Here is a 15,547-nt window from a genome sequence, read left to right as displayed (position 1 = left end):
TTGTTAAGCAAAAGAGCATAAAATTATTTTATGTAACAATTATTATAAGTTTTAAGAGAATTTGTATAGTTTTGATTTTGAAAATTATTTTTTATAATATTAGGAATATAAAATTGGGAGTTTTATAATCACATTTTTTATATATAATAATATACTCTTATTTTTATTTATAAAATAAATAAATCAGCCAAATCCCTTTCTCTCTCCCACCCTACCCGATCCACACTTGCCTTTCTCCATCTCTCTCTCTCTCTCACAAATTCTCTCTGCTCTGCTAGGCCCGAACGACTGCCCTCTGATGGTTGCTGGCGTGCAGACACCGGATGAGGAGTTCCAGACACCGCTGAAACTCCAGCCTCGCGAGCCCTTCGTTGCCGTTCTCCGCCACTAGCAGAAGCCTCCAGGCTCGTACTTTTGGACAAGTAAATGTTGGGGCATTGAACAATCTGAGGTATGCCCCTCAATCTCTCGCAACTGGTGGAGCGGTGGCCTCGCCGGGGTCACGACGGTGGTCTTTACTCCAAGACTAAGAGCTCTCTTCTCCGACCTCGTCTTCAATCTCAATTGGGGGTGACCCCCTTCTCTCTCTATTGAAATGGCGGTCTCTTTCCAGACAACTATTCATCCCCAAGCCAGACTCGCTCACCCGCCTCCAAGGTTCTTTCTCTTTATCTTTCATAGGGTTTCTATCTTTTTCATTTTTCCTTACTGGGATTTCTTCAAAATTGAGTCTTTTTCATTCTTTTGTTTGTTTATGGCAGTTGTGGAACAAAGCTTTATTTGGGGTTAAAGCTTCAATCTTCATGTATGTGCATTGCTTTGCTCTTCGTAATCTTAGTCAACTTATATAGGTAAAAATTTGGGGTATAATTTTGTTTTTTTAAGGCACTTTTGGTGCTCAAAAACCTAACTTGACTGCTGAATTCTATGGAAAAGTTCAAAAGAGTCTTCAGCCTTGGTAATCTGGTATATAGATTTGTGTACTTTTTCTACGTATTATTATTATTGGAAATTCGGTGGTGTGTGCTAAAATTTAGCATAGTCGACATCTGGGTCTTGTAGACTTATTTTAGAAAGCTTTAGAATTTTTTGAACTATAACATTTAATGAAGTCTTGGAGTAATTTGAATGCAAAGATAAGTTCATTATCATTGTTGTTGTTATTATATACCTTCTGATTAGCAGCTTCACATTATCCTTCAACCATTGTACTCTTCGAATTAATTTGAGTTTATATGCAAAAGCAGCTAGTGGCTATACTCAGTTTATTTTAATGAATAGTTATAACATGTTATCTCTTTGTGTGGAAAAACTTTACTTCGAGGACTATTTTAAATTCTAAATTGGTTGATTCAGCGATGATCCATACTACTTATGCTTTTAGGACCAGTAATCATAAACCAACAAGAGCACAAATTGGAATGATGCCTATTGGAACTCCAAGGGTGCCCTATAGGACTCCTAGTGAAGGTACTTGGCAATGGGTTGACTTGTGGAATGCCCTGGTAAGTTTGTCACTTCCATGCTATCTATGATAAAAGGGCAAATGTCTTATCCTATAGGTTAAATGTAAAGTACATTTATTATCTCAAAAATTACAAATTGAAGGATCAGTAACAACCTCAAGTATATGATTCATCTGTTTCAGTTATGATTATCTATTTTTTATTTGAAAGTGTTTGTGTTGGTTATTTCTTTTTCCTCATTTTGATATATCCGCCATTTTCCCTGGACTTAATCTTTTTGCTGCTGTAATAAATGAATTTAAACGGTCTCGTGCCTCCTTTCTTCTGCGGAATAAGTTGTTTAAGAGAATATCTCTATGTGGATGTTAATTTGGTCTATAATCTTTCTGGAAATGCAGTATAGAGAACGTGTCATCTTTCTGAAAATTATTCATTTCATATTTATGATTAATGCACTCTATGCGTTTATAGAAATGCCCCCACTAATTTCTAAAATGAAAGGATTTTGGATTGAACAAAGTCGTGCTTCACCAATTAGAAAAGAGGGTTTAAATTAATTAAGAAAGCCAGATTGAGTATTTACTAATTTCTATTTTGATGCTTTCATTAACTCATTATCAAATAAGCTATAGTCACTGACCGATCAACTCACTAGCTCTTATACATATTATATATAATGATTGTTATATATATCTATTATATATATAAAAATATATGTAGTAGTAGATGAGAATAATGATGTGTTTTTTAAGGGTAGTAAGTGTTGGTTTGTTAGGTGTTTGGCCTGAATCTAAGAGCTTTCATGAGTTTGAAGGAATTGGACCTGTTCCATCAAAGTGGCATGGAGGTTGTCAACCAGTCATCAAAGAAAAAGTCCACTGTAATAGGTTGGTCTTCATTCTTTTTTTATTTTTATATGGTTGAACAAAAAATAAAATTAAAAATAAAATTAATTGGTGACATAAAAACTCAATATTTTTACATTGTTGTACTTATATACTTTCTTTTTTGTGGCAAAAATATACAATGCTACCAAACTAGTGATTATGTTACTATCTCATCTGTCTTTCTTTATTAATTTAATTTTTGAGTTGTTTACATTTGTTGAGTTCATGCAAATTCTTTTCAAATTTGGCAGCTTCAACTATTCTGTGAAAAAGTGTTTGTTTGTTAATCAAAATATCCAAAATGTACTGTTATGCTCTATTTCTGTTTTCGAAACAAAGGTTTAACTAGTGGCTGACATGTTTTTTTAGTATTTTATAAGATTTGAGAGTTTTCATTTTTCAAAGAAGCATTAGTATGTATCTTGATCACTACTAAAGACTAACCATAGTATAACTGCTTAGTTCATATATATCGATCGACTTGTCATTTTATTTCTTTCCAAATGAATTTTTTCCTTCTATTAATGAAGGAAACAATGATGACAGAGCAATTGAGAGAACTCTTAGTAGCATTATAGCGAATGAGTTTTATTTGAGAATGTATGTTAGAAATCTTATTATTTGCTTGATATTGCAAAGAACTTTAATGTATACAATTTCATTGGTAGATATGATTTTTATAATATGATTTAGTGGCCTATTTAAGAAGCTTTCTAGCATGTGGATTTTCATGGTGTAGAGTCCAAGAACTTTACTTAGCTAATTGTTTAGTAGTATTATAGTATGTTTAGTGTTATCTTTGTTACTATGGATTTTTGGTTCAGACCGGGAGTTATTTGGACACTCATAGTAGTACTTATACATTTTCTAAGTTTAACCTATAGTTTAAGAATATTAAGTATAACCTAAGGTTTGATTATATGACTAATATTAAGGATAGTATCTGTTATATTATAAGGTTTAGATATCAACCAATAGGATTTTAAGCACATGTTCTGAATGGTAATTAAGGATTAAGTATTTTTTAGGATTAAATTAAATAAGGGTAAAATTTGAATGTTATAGGGTCAGTCAGCAGCCTTGAGTACGTTGAGGGCTTAGTCAAGGCTGTTTACTCCATTCAAACTTAGCTAAAAATGTGTAAATTCGTGTTTAAATATTCAGCGTATGCCGATATATCGCAGCTATAGGGGGCGATATATCGCAGCACGTAGATACGGAAAACACGAATCGATGCACGGTCGCCTCGGGAACAAAGGTCCAGGCGATATATCGCCTATAGGGGGCGATATATCGCCTCCTCCAGCATATGTTCAAATGTTTTTGAATTCATTTCCTTTCAGCCATTCAAACTCCTTCAACAGTCCAGCATCTTTTGAACGAGTCTTCAGCCTCTGCTGAACGATTATTCAAATGATTTTCACCTAAAAAGCCATTATTTTTATTCAAGTAAAATCAAGATACTTTCATTCCCAAACTCTATAAATAGGACCTAGTACCCAGCCATTATTCACCTTTTGCTCTAAGTTCAGAAGCTGCTAGTGTTAAGTGAGTGTGAGAGTGTAAACACTTGGTTTGGGGAAAAACTATAAGCTTACACATCATAAGCTTATCAAACACTTTGGGAAGTGAGTTCTATAGTATTTCGGTGGAGGTTAGATTGATCTTGCAATCTTTGAGGTAAACCCAAAACTCTAGTTCCTTTCTGTATTTTTATGTTATTTCCTTTCTCAAAACCTTCTACTCAGTCCCCTAACCTTATTCTTATTTTGGTTAGGGAATCCAAGATCTTAAGCATATAAGTCGGTAAGCATGTTTTTATGGTTTAGTCTTTCCATCTCTTTCATTTCATCTCCTTTCTTTAGACTCACTCTTTCTTATGGTTTTAGGAGTGTTCCAAAAGTCCCAACTCAGTCCATAATCCCGGTAACTTTGGTAAGGAAAATAGGCTAGATTCAATATGTTATGTGCTTATGTTATCTATATGTTTTGTGTTATTAAAAGTGTTATGATATGTATATATGTGTTTGTAGGCTTGGGCATATGACCCATATGACTAACAAGACCCCAAATGGGTTATGGGCATATGACCTACTTAGCTAGTAGGACCCCACTAATCCCATGGGCATATGCTTGTTTAGTCTATGGGACCCCAAGTAATAATGGCCATTATAATAAGTGTATGTTACATGTGTTATGTTAAGTCTTTATGTTTTCTTATGAAATTGTGTATATGACTATGTGTTAGATTTTCCTTGCTGGGCATTAGGCTCACTCCTTTCTGTTTATGTGCAGGAAAATAAGCTTAGAGGCGGTAAGATTCGTGGCGCTTGGAGGATGTGTATCGATGATGAATGGAGTCAAGGGGCCGAGCGTTAATCGATTCGAGGATGTAGTTTCGGTTTATGTCTTTTTATATGTATTTTCCACACTAATTATGTAATGTTTTATTATTTTAAATTATGTTTTTGTTTTAAAGACAATGGGATCCCATATCCGTTTTGGTATTTACTTTGTAAATAACTCTTATTTTGCAAGTTATTCAATAAATTATGGTATTTTCGTAAAAATGTAAGTTTTATGTATAGTTTCGCTAATGGTCCAATAGTCTAGATTAGTGGGTCATTACAGTTGGTATCAGAGAAAACAGTTCCTTCGCATGAAGTTCTCCTCGATACACATGCTCAAAGCTCCGAATCCGAGCCTTAACCTACCAAGATATCCGAGCCATTAAGGCCTTAAAAAGAATATGGGAGCCAAGAAACACCGTAGGAGCCCTAGAAAGGATTACTCGAAGGTTGCTTTTGTTTCACCAAGCGATAGGTGGCCTTCAAGAGGCTAAACAAATAATGCTAAGATCAACCGAGCAATATGTATTAGTAATTAGGTTGTTTAAAGATTTTCATTATGTAATAGCAGCATTAGAAGAGATATGGGAAGAGATGCATGAGGAGGATGAACTACCCTTAGCAATGAGATACTATTTCCTCTTAGTTAGGTTCACCTCAAAAATTGAGTTTCAATTCACCAAAAAGCAAAAGAATAGGATTCTCACCAACCTTCCTAGAGGGCATTTTGATGCTCATGATAATGATGACTATGAGGGAATAGATGATGATATGTTAGATGACGGATCAGATGTAGAAGATCCTGATTTTTAGATTTGTAGTTTTTATTTGTTTTATTTGCTTTTGATTGTAATAAGTGAAATTGTTTTCCAAATGAATAACATGCTATTTGAATATCATGTGTGAGTTTGATTCCATTTTTCACAATCATAATAAGTAATAAATAAAATGAATAATGACTAAGTTCAGTGAGGGTGGATACAAATCAATGAACCAAGTTTCCTTATTGAGAGTTAGGGGGCCTTAGTAGTGGGAACGATTTTACTGATCCCAGCCCTCCCTCAATATGGTTAACTTTGGAACAAAGATAAGTTTCGAGCCTGAGAATTAAGTCATATAGGAAGATTAGAAACACACTTAGAAAATAAAGATGACTTGTTTTTCTAAGTATAGAAATCCACTCTAATAATAAATAAAGACATATATAATTTTTCATAAGAAGTCATAATAAATAGGTCCGAGATATGTTTCTTTTAGAATAAGTTTTGCCTTAGAGCCTATTAGGGTAAGTTCTAACAAGTTCTCAACTGTTAGAACTTTTGGTGAAGATGTCGCTCCGAAGATCTGCACGCACCAACGGAAACGCCTCCAACGTTGTTCCAACGACCAATGATGCCCTCCAGTTCGCAGAAGAGGAGTGCGTGCTACTACTAGCCGCAACGCGCCGACACCGTCAGCTGACAACACCGCGGAAATCGCTAGACGGCGACAACAAGTCGAGGAACTCTTGCAGCAACAACGTCAACAGGCGCAGACTCAGCCTCAGCCTCCGCCGCAACCGCAGCCGCAGCTACAACAAATGGCCCTAGCACCCCAACAAGTTGGTCCATATGGGGGATGGCCAGCGACGAACTACGCGCCACATCCAGTACCGAATATGGAGTCAGTGTATGAATGGTTCCGCAAGCAGCACGCTCCAAACTTCGAAGGGGCTATAGACCCCTTTGAGGCAGAAGAGTGGCTAAGGAATGTGGAGCCAATTCTTACGCACATGAACCTCAGTAATGCAGACCGCATATCTTGCGTCTCGTCATTAATCAAGAAGGATGCCAAAATATGGTGGGACTTAGTTCACCAGACTAACGATGTCACCACCATGATATGGACAAGATTTGTGGAGCCGTTCCACAAGAAGTATTACACCTCAGCAGTCATCGCTAATGGTAGAAGAATATGCTCGTCAGTTCAACAGATTAGTCAAGTTTGCACCAGAGTTGGTCCCAACCGACTTTACGAGGTTGACCAAGTTCGCCAGAGGACTTAGACCAAAGATGGAATTAGGGGTTAAGTTAGCAAACCTGGGAACCACTACCTATGCCAATGTTCTAGAAATGGCAATAGAAGTAGAAAGGACTCAGATTAATGAGGAGAAGAAGGATTAAACGATGGTTCCAGACCAAAGTCTTTGCCTTGACCCAAGGAGGAACCCATGCTAGTAACAAGGATTTACAGGTCAGATCCTATCCTCGATAGTATATGTTCTAGTATCGCTTGATTGGTAGCAGTATACTCGTATATCTCGTTAGGAATGATAGAAAAACTAGACAAACCTAGTGAAAGATTTAGAACTAGGTTTGTAACCGAGTTGCCTTCGGGCAAAGTAGTTCTATCATCACGAATAGTACGAGGCCTACCGATCAAGATTGAGGACATAGAACTAGAAGGAGACCTGATAGAGCTAGTGATCAAGGACTTCGACGTAATACTAGTCATGGATCGGCTAGCACGGCATGGCGCAACGATCAACGCAAGAAGGTGATGTTCGAGACTCCTGACGGCCAGAGACGATGCTTCATGGGAAAAGCTTCAGGATTACGCACCCCGTTAGTGTCATCTCTCAAAGCTCAACAAAGGATAGAGAAAGGATGTCAAGCGTTCTTAGCCAGCATCACGAATGTGGAGAAGGAGACATCACTTAAGGTTGGAGATGTTCGAGTCATACAAGAATTTCCAGAAATATTTCCCGATGACTTGCCAGGATTGCCGCCAACTAGAGAAATAGACTTCACGATAGAATTAGTACCGGGCACCGAGCCTATCTCTAAGGCACCATACCAGATGGCACCTACGGAACTCAAGGAGTTAAAGACACAGCTACAAGAACTCCTAGACTTGGGTTTCATTAGGCCAAGCCATTCACCTTGGGGAGCTCCGGTACTATTCGTGAAGAAGAAGGACGGAAGTATGCGCATGTGCATAGACTACCGTGAGCTGAATAAAGTAACAATTAAGAACAAATACCCGTTACCTCGAATTGATGATTTGTTTGATCAACTCCGAGGCGCGACTATATTTTCTAAGATCGATTTACGGTCCGGGTATCATCAGCTCAAGGTAAAGGGAGAAGATATCCCTAAGACAGCCTTTAGGACTCGTTATGGACATTACGAGTTCTTGGTTATGTCTTTTGGTCTTACTAATGCGCCAGCCGCGTTTATGGACTTAATGAATAGGGTCTTCAAAGACTACTTGGATAAATTCGTCGTTGTGTTCATCGACAACATTTTAATTTACTCCAAGGATGAAGTAGAGCACGAGGAACACTTGAGGATGATTTTGACGCGATTGAAGGAGCACCAACTCTACGCGAAGTTCAAGAAATGCGAGTTTTGGCTCTCACAAGTGGCGTTCCTCGGGCACATCATATCGAAAGACGGAGTTGCAGTGGATCCATCGAAGGTAGAGGCTGTGAAGGATTGGCCTAGACCAAGGAACGCGTCGGAAGTAAGAAGCTTCTTAGGGCTAGCAGGTTATTATAGAAAGTTTGTAGAGGGCTTTTCTAAGATAGCCACTCCACTCACCAACCTGACCGGGAAGCAACAAAAGTTTAACTGGAACGATAAGTGTGAAGAAAACTTCCAGTTGCTTAAAGATAAGCTTTGCTCAACACCAGTACTTAGTGTCCCAACACCCAACGACAAGTTCATTGTCTACTGTGATGCATCAAAGTTAGGATTCGGATGCGTACTTATGAAAAATGACAAGGTGATAGCCTACGCCTCACGTCAGTTAAAGGAGTATGAACAACGTTATCCAACTCACGATATGGAGTTGGCAGTGGTGGTCTTTGCGTTAAAAATCTGGCGCCATTATCTTTACGGAGAACGGTGCGAGATTTATACGGACCACAAGAGTTTAAAATACTTCTTTACGCAGAAGGAGCTCAACATGAGGCAGCGCAGGTGGTTGGAGTTAGTGAAGGATTACGACTGCGAAATCCTATACCACCCGGGAAAGGCAAATGTAGTTGCCGATGCACTCAGCTGGAAAAGCTATGGGAATTTAGCAGCCTTATCCGGAATTGAAAAGCCGCAACAGCAGGAGCTTATCAGTGCCGGAATAGAAGTGATTGTAGGCAAGCTGGCTAACGTGTCTATCCAATCGAATCTACTAGAGGACATACGAATTGGTCAGGGACATGACGACACACTAGCAGCACACATGGATGCAGTCAGAGAAGGCAAGAATACCGATTTCTCAATATCTAGCCAAGGCTTATTGAGATATAATGATCGGGTATGCGTGCCAGACGATCAAAGTATTAAGAAGACGATCATAGAAGAAGCGCACAATACCCCGTACTCAGTTCATCCAGGGTCTATCAAGATGACTCATGACATCAAGGCAGTCTATTGGTGGCCAGGGATGAAGAAGGAGATAGCGGAGTATGTATTTAAGTGTCTGGTATGCCAACAAGTGAAAGCGGAGCATCAACGGCCTGCAGGTTTATTACAACCGCTTAGCGTACCAGAATGGAAGTGGGATGATTTAGCCATGGATTTTGTCACGGGGCTACCAAAGACGAACAAGCAGCATGATTCCGCTTGGATAGCCATAGATAGACTAACCAAGTCGGCTCATTTTCTGCCTATTAAGACTTCATATACGGCAGACCAATATGCAGACATCTACATCCAAGAGATTGTACGATTGCATGGAATCCCCAAGACGATAGTGTCAGATAGAGGATCAATATTTACGTCAAGATTTTGGAGAAGCTTACAGCAAGCTATGGGTACTAAATTAAGCCTTAGTACAGCTTTCCATCCTCAGACCGATGGGCAGTCCGAGCGTACGATTCATATTTTAGAGGATATGCTACGTGCATGTGTACTTGATTTCGGAGGATCATGGAACAAGTACTTACCACTGATCGAGTTCTCGTACAACACCAGCTACCAGTCGATGATCGGAATGGCACCTTATGAGTTGCTATATGGAAGAAGGTACCGATCACCGTTGCACTGGGATAAGGTAGGAGAAAGGCAGCTTCTAAGGCCCGAAGCTGTTAGACAAGCTCAAGAAGCAGTAACGCTTATTAGACAGCGTATGCTGGCTGCTCAAAGCCGTCAGAAAAGCTATGCGGATACGAAGCGACGCGATGTGGAATTCCAAGTTGGAGATCAAGTCTTTATCTCCTATAAAAAGTGTCAAGCGGTTCGGAAAGAAAGGCAAGCTTAGTCCCCGATTCATAGGTCCTTTTAGATATTGGACAAAGTGGGAACAATTGCGTATAGACTAGCCCTACCGCCAGCACTAGCCGATAGTCACAACGTCTTCCACATCTCGATGTTACGCAAATATGTGTCAGACCCATCTCACGTCCTCAAGTACGATACGATAGCGCTCCAGAAAGACTTAAGTTACGAGGAACGACCGATTAGCATCCTAGATAGAGGGATGAAGCAGTTACGGTCCAAGATCTTTCCTATAGTCAAAGTCCTATGAAGCAATAGTTCTGAATGCGAGGCAACGTGGGAGTTGGAGGAGGACATGCAAGGCCGGTATCCAGAGTTATTTGAAAAGTAAATTTTGAGGACGGAATTCTTTTTACTAGGGGAGAATTGTAGAGTCCAAGAACTTTACTTAGCTAATTGTTTAGTAGTATTATAGTATGTTTAGTGTTATCTTTGTTACTATGGATTTTTGGTTCAGACCGGGAGTTATTTGGACACTCATAGTAGTACTTATACATTTTCTAAGTTTAACCTATAGTTTAAGAATATTAAGTATAACCTAAGGTTTGATTATATGACTGATATTAAGGATAGTATCTGTTATATTATAAGGTTTAGATATCAACCAATAGCATTTTAAGCACATGTTATGAATGGTAATTAAGGATTAAGTATTTTTGAGGATTAAATTAAATAAGGGTACAATTTGAATGTTATAGGGTCAGTCAGCAGCCTTGAGTACGTTGAGGGCTTAGTCAAGGCTGTTTACTCCATTCAAACTTAGCTAAAAATGTGTAAATTCGTGTTTAAATATTCAGTGTATGCCGATATATCGCAGCTATAGGGGGCGATATATCGCAGCACGTAGATACGGAAAACACGAATCGATGCACGGTCGCCTCGGGAACAAAGGTCCAGGCGATATATCGCCTATAGGGGGCGATATATCGCCTCCTCCAGCATATGTTCAAATGTTTTTGAATTCATTTCCTTTCAGCCATTCAAACTCCTTCAACAGTCCAGCATCTTTTGAACGAGTCTTCAGCCTCTGCTGAACGATTATTCAAATGATTTTCACCTAAAAAGCCATTATTTTTATTCAAGTAAAATCAAGATACTTTCATTCCCAAACTCTATAAATAGGACCTAGTACCCAGCCATTATTCACCTTTTGCTCTAAGTTCAGAAGCTGCTAGTGTTAAGTGAGTGTGAGAGTGTAAACACTTGGTTTGGGGAAAAACTATAAGCTTAAACATCATAAGCTTATCAAACACTTTGGGAAGTGAGTTCTATAGTATTTCGGTGGAGGTTAGATTGATCTTGCAATCTTTGAGGTAAACCCAAAACTCTAGTTCCTTTCTGTATTTTTATGTTATTTCCTTTCTCAAAACCTTCTACTCAGTCCCCTAACCTTATTCTTATTTTGGTTAGGGAATCCAAGATATGAAGCATATAAGTCGGTAAGCATGTTTTTATGGTTTAGTCTTTCCATCTCTTTCATTTCATCTCCTTTCTTTAGACTCACTCTTTCTTATGGTTTTAGGAGTGTTCCAAAAGTCCCAACTCAGTCCATAATCCCGGTAACTTTGGTAAGGAAAATAGGCTAGATTCAATATGTTATGTGCTTATGTTATCTATATGTTTTGTGTTATTAAAAGTGTTATGATATGTATATATGTGTTTGTAGGCTTGGGCATATGACCCATATGACTAACAAGACCCCAAATGGGTTATGGGCATATGACCTACTTAGCTAGTAGGACCCCACTAATCCCATGGGCATATGCTTGTTTAGTCTATGGGACCCCAAGTAATAATGGCCATTATAATAAGTGTATGTTACATGTGTTATGTTAAGTCTTTATGTTTTCTTATGAAATTGTGTATATGACTATGTGTTAGATTTTCCTTGCTGGGCATTAGGCTCACTCCTTTCTGTTTATGTGCAGGAAAATAAGCTTAGAGGCGGTAAGATTCGTGGCGCTTGGAGGATGTGTATCGATGATGAATGGAGTCAAGGGGCCGAGCGTTAATCGATTCGAGGATGTAGTTTCGGTTTATGTCTTTTTAGATGTATTTTCCGCACTAATTATGTAATGTTTTATTATTTTAAATTATGTTTTTGTTTTAAAGACAATGGGATCCCATATCCGTTTTGGTATTTACTTTGTAAATAACTCTTATTTTGCAAGTTATTCAATAAATTATGGTATTTTCGTAAAAATGTAAGTTTTATGTATAGTTTCGTTAATGGTCCAATAGTCTAGATTAGTGGGTCATTACACATGGACTGCTTCATCACATTTTTTCCTTTGTGTTTTCCTATAATCTTAACATTTGACCATCTAATTAATAATTAAGTTGATTATAGAATTTTAAATAACATGAATTGGGGCAATAACATGATATGGAACATACATCTAACTTTTTTATTTTTTATAATGTTAATAATAATTTTTAGGTTAATATTTTGATTGGTCTTAAAGCATTGGATCGGTAGCTAATTGCAAGAGGTATGTTGTCTTTGATTTTTTTTTTAAATTTTCAATATTTTTCAATTTTGAATGATAATTGTATTACTTTAGTTGAGTTTGAATATCTTAGATATTCATCCGTAGTGAAGTAGGTTCTGAGAATTCTGTGTGCTGCGGTGATAACGGAAGATTGAGAACTTGCATGTCTTAGTGAAGTAGGTTATGAGAATTTTGTGTGTTGCGGTGATATATGGTTGAAAACTTGTGTGTTGTTTGATTTGTTTGACATGAATGTGACAAATGGCTAGGTTAGTAAATTAGGGGATATGCTGTCCGATTTTCTATAGATGGTGACATGTTGGCTTTTCTCTTTTTCTTCTATTTTCAGTGCAAGATGTGTATTTTACTATGTTTTAGTTTTCATGTAATATGTTTTTTTTTTGTAACCTATTTTTTGTTAAATTTTCATGTAGTATATTTTTGTTAATTGATGTTGTGCATTTCTTAGTTAGATTAAGTTGTGTGATTATATCATTATAGCAATTTATGCATGTTCTACAATTTTCTTGCATAACACATGTTTGATGAAAGTCCTAAGTTTTATCCTATAATCTTAATATTAGGCTCCAAAATCTAAAGGCTTTGAGACACATTTAAGAATGTTTTATATAGTCAATCGAAATGTTATATATTACATATAATTAAGGCCACCTCTCTACTTGGCACACATTTATATAAACATTACTTTAATATAAAATAGACTATGTAACGACCATCATTTGTGAGGGGTCCAATATTGTGGAAACTGATATTCTAACACGTTTGCCCATCTTTTTCTTCCTGTGGAGTCCAATGATAGACTATGGCTTAGGATGGTAAATTTCAGACCTGTCTTTTATTTTTTGATCTGTTTATTTGTTCTCTCATGTTTCAGTTTGTTTGTATGTATATATGGGTTTAAGTAATGAATATATATTATCTATTTAAGTTGATGGTATAATATATATTGGTTACTTCTGTTATCTGCTTAGATCTCTTGTAAGATTTTAATATGTATATGCATAGTTACTCACGAGTTTTGCTGCTTAATTGTGATGTATTAAGTTGATGGCATCTCATTACTGCATAAATGTAGACAGAGTCAAATTCATACACAGAGGAAGCATATGAGGTTTAGAGGTTTAGAGTCATACAGAGTCATAAAAATTTGGTATATTATTTTCTTAAAGAGTTATTGTTTTAGGAGGGGTAGGCAAAGTTGGAATCAACTTTGACTTTTCAGTGCTGTTGTTTTCTATAAAATTGATGCAGTTAGACTTGGTTGTATCTAATTAGGCTAGAATCATTGGGGAAATTTTAACACATGCATTTTCTCATTTGACTTGAAAACAACACCGAGATCCTAGGTGTCTTATGTTACAAACAGTATTTTCTGGATTTAATTTAAAATATTTAACCAAAATGAGACTAATTATGTGAGTTACTTTGTGCTAGCTACAAGAATCTGGAATACTGGATGCTTCACATGATGATATAACATCAATTAATATTTGTATATCAAAACATGCATTTTAATATTACTTCTGCTCACTGTTTTTAGGCTGCCTTCCTAGCTATGAAGAGTACTGGAGGGAAACTTATGGTATTTCAGTCAGGCAAGTTTAGAAAATGAATACATGTTTATGTTTGCATGTTTGTATTTAAATGTGTACGCATGTATAATTGAACTGCTTTTACATAAATTGTTTCTGTTGGTAGATACCACCAATTATGTTATGTCTTTTTAGGTCTTGATGATTAGAAGTAGACAATGTGAGACACTGACTTTCAGTCGGATTTCTGCATGGTGAAGATGCACCATTTTTTAATGTAGTTATTTTTGTATTTATAAATACATGAAAACCGTACTTTTTTTCGTACGGAGTGCTTGCTAATGTAGGTGCAAAAAAGATTTTGTTACATTCATGAATGCAATTTCAGAAACAATTGTGTCGATTAAGTCTTGTATTAGCTTTTTTCAAAAAAATTAAGTTGTATTAGCTTAGCAGTATCCGTGAAATTTATTTGAGAAACCAATTTCATATATGAATCTGTAGTTGGGCTTAGCATCTATATTTTTCTCTCATAGGGAATTTTAGATCTCTCATATCATGCATGATATTGATGATTTATTTATTTACAGTTTTGCCATCAACTGGCATTGGAGCTCTTTCTACCAGAGGAGCTGAAGGAAGAGCTAATGTATCTGCGGGAGAGAAGGGTACAAGTGTCACACACGCTTCTCATATATCATTTGGTTTGTCCTTTTTATGAATGATGTAAAATTAGAACAATTTTATTGTAAGATCCATTAATAGAGTATCAAATTAAAATATTTCGATTGTTACTAGGACATAGAGGTGGTTTGAGTTTTTTTATGTATTTATTTTTTTTATTTTTATTGATAATGTTGAAAGATGTTATAAGTTAGCTTACATTATATGTTAATGAGAACTATACATTTCTTTTGATTTTTTTTGTGTTTTTGTATTATTTTCTTTTGAAATTTTAAAAATCTAATATATATAATACATTTTAGACACTCAAAGGGATATATTTTTTTAAATCAAAATGAAAATTGTAGCTGCATTTAAAATATATATATTTTTTTTCAAGTGCATGCAAAGCGAGTCCTAAAATCTTAATTTAAAGACACTCAACGGGATGTTTAAGACTCACATTGCGAGTCCTAAAAAATTACTTAAAGACACTCAACCCGATTTTTTAGGTCTCGCATTTCCAGTCCTATAAACATTATTTTAGGACTCGTAAAAACTTAATTAAAGGCACTCAACGAGAGTTTTTAGTCCTCAGGCTCTCAAATAGAGGACTCGCACCCTGCGAGTCCTAAAAACTATTTTAGAACTCGCAATGATAGTCCTAAAAAGTCTTTATTGTAGTAGTGACCAATCCAATATTAAGAATTTGTCAGCGTAAGTATATAATAAAGGTCAACCACAGACTATTAAACCACGAATCAGCAGACCAATCTAGTTCATTTAAAGTGTTTAAAATTTTGGAAGCTCTTTTAAGTTACCTAAAGTATCAATAAAATAATAAATAGTTTTTTTTTTGAAAAAAAAGATAACCTATAAA

The 15,547-nt window shown here is 36.5% G+C and overlaps 1 long non-coding RNA gene across 2 annotated transcripts; it reads left to right on the top strand.

The window, feature by feature from the left end:
* The first annotated feature begins 271 nt into the window (after nt 1–271).
* On the top strand, nt 272–14,787 carry LOC133829051 (uncharacterized). 2 transcript variants are annotated; one of them, XR_009891486.1, is made up of 4 exons: nt 272–657; nt 762–805; nt 1,385–1,505; nt 14,595–14,787. It is a non-coding gene; the product is annotated as an uncharacterized LOC133829051 (long non-coding RNA). The 2 variants fall into 2 exon arrangements; XR_009891487.1 differs by lacking the exon at nt 14,595–14,787 and adding an exon at nt 1,865–1,886 and having other exon boundaries at nt 273–657.
* The last annotated feature ends 760 nt before the right edge of the window (nt 14,788–15,547 follow it).

This window comes from Humulus lupulus, chromosome 4 (assembly GCF_963169125.1).
Source record: "Humulus lupulus chromosome 4, drHumLupu1.1, whole genome shotgun sequence".
NCBI lineage: Eukaryota > Viridiplantae > Streptophyta > Magnoliopsida > Rosales > Cannabaceae > Humulus > Humulus lupulus.
Note: the sequence above shows the minus strand (reverse complement) of the source record. Positions and strands in the feature narration are given on the sequence as shown.